Consider the following 2,468-nt stretch of genomic DNA (forward strand, 5'->3'; position numbering starts at 1 on the left):
GCTCGGCTAATTCATTTCAATCTCATTTAACCGAAGTAATTATTCTAAACGCCTGCTCCTCCTCGTCAGTGTAAGATTGTCTCTTGTACGGTTTTGTTAGCGACCTTCTCAAGAGCTGAGATGTTTTCATGTTCACGTCACATTCATTCCCTTGCAGTCCATTTTACGGCATATTCATCTCGCCATTACAGCATTAAGTGAGAATTAGATATCAATGCACTAAAGCAGTAGCTTTCACTTGGCACAGAGAATTGCTGTTGAAGGATACAGTCACTACTAAAATATAAACATCTGAGGTATACAACTGGTCACGCTTACAGCAGCTCGAATAGCGTTCGTCCCTTTGGTTCAACACGGATTTAAGCATACAGCGACGGTATCACGAACACGATAATGAGCAATACATATACACGTCTCAGGCGCAAAGATTTGTGCATTCGCGCAATAGTCTTTTCCACTGAAAAGACAACACGCCCAGTTGGCGCAGCGCAGCTTGCCGTTGATCCGGTGAAAACGCCGCTTAAACGCCATTCCACAAACCTACAGAGTATCAATAACATTAAGACGCTTTAAAATGTAATTTTTAAAAAAGAATTCCGTGAACGGCATGTCTTGCGTGGAATTCAGGGAAAAGGTACAAAGCTGCCATACTGGGGAGCCTTTGGTAATACATGTACATTAATATAAGGAATTAATAGTTAATTATAAATAAGGTTTAAAAGAGTGACACTTTATTTGAAAGTGTCGTTATTATAGTGTAATTATACATTTATTACTATGAATTAACTAAATGCATGCTCAATCATGCATAATTATTTAGTTAATAGTAGATCGATTTCATGTGTAACAAGAACACCTTAAAATAAAGTGTTACCAAAAATCTGTACCTTTGAACTTAAAATGTTGTTAAATTAAGTCAAAAGTTGATATTTTAATCTGCAGATGACACGGTGGCTAGTTCGGCTATATACCAGTAGAATCTCTGTAAACATGGTTTACCGTACAGTATTTCTTTATAAATGACTTTAGTTTGTGGCTCATGTACGCTCGTAGGAAGCTTGAAATAGGGACATTTTCAGCCCAAAGGTCTTTCTTGTACAAAAAGTCGTCGAATTTCTACGTTCGGGAGGGCTCTGTGCTCTGCAAATAAAAAAATAAAAAAAAAAGATATACCAAATTAAGAAAGTATCTTACATCAATTGTATAACACACACATGCTCAACACAAACAAAAGGAAGAAATGCCCTACAGACACAGACCAGGAGCACAGGTGTATCTGTAGCAAGTCCAAATGATACCCTTCTTCTTTATTGCCAAAATATGTGATTTTATGTAAAGATAATGTTAGTGTGAAGATATTTTGTAAATTAAAGCTTCATTTATTGACATGCATTGCTAAGAGAACTTTAAAGATGGTTTTCTTTGCTCCTCTGGATTCCAGATTTTCAAACAGTTGCATCAGAATAAACCAGACATTAATATGGAAAAATAATTTATTCAGCTTCTGTTATGATGCATAAATCCTAACAAAAAAATATCCCTTTGACGGTTTTGTGCTCCAGGGTCAGTGCTTGCTCTGAAAGGTGAGGATTTGTCCTTTGCTTTAGTAGGGACACTTCATTTCTGGCGGTTCTCTGATTATATAACAGAGACCATCTCTGCATTCAATAACAAATTAAGTGCTTGATCTGTCACTTTATACACCAATCTATTACTCCTGTTCTCTTTTGATATTACGTTCAGTTCATTAAACAAATAAATGTGTAGTTTAATAAAAATGTTTACTATATAGTTAAACGATGCATAAATAAACCATGGATTTATACAAATGAAAAGAAAATACACAAAAAAAAGACATGGCTCATTTGTGTGTGTGTGTGTGTGTGTGTGTGTGTGTGTGTGTGTGTGTGTGTGCAGGTATTTGCAGCTTGTTTTGAGTGTTTGTTTGTGTGTTAGCGAGCATTGAACCCTCGTGTGCTGTCAAACCGTTGAAGATAATAGTTTTCACAAAAGACATGTTTAGGCCGAATCGTCCTGCTGATTAAGTGAAAGGTCTGAAAGTCTCTTGAATAATCCATCTACTGGTCCCAGGCTTGGTTTTTTACCCACTCCTGACCGGGCTTATTTTCTCTGCCTCCTCCGTCCATGAAACACTTTCTGGTTCATGACCCCCTTTAATCCCGGATCCCACGCTGGATCCGGTGTCATCCGAGCAGACCGAGTTATTACAGAGTCGAATGGTTCTCCTGTGCTCCAGCTCCAGACAGGTCCTGGAGTCCTTCACGTCTCCGTCGGTGTAAACCCAGTTCCTTCCACCAAAGGCCAAGGGATTAGAGAGCTGACCGCGGGGATCCCTCGCGTCTCCTCTGGACTTCCGTCGCGGGTCTGCTCCTCGTCTTCACCTCGCCGCCGCAGCAGCACGAATGCGTTCTGCACACCGCCTGAAAACCCCGCTTGAAGTTCTCATT

The sequence above is a fragment of the Puntigrus tetrazona genome, chromosome 5 (genome assembly GCF_018831695.1).
Source record: "Puntigrus tetrazona isolate hp1 chromosome 5, ASM1883169v1, whole genome shotgun sequence".
Classification (NCBI taxonomy): Eukaryota; Metazoa; Chordata; class Actinopteri; order Cypriniformes; family Cyprinidae; genus Puntigrus; species Puntigrus tetrazona.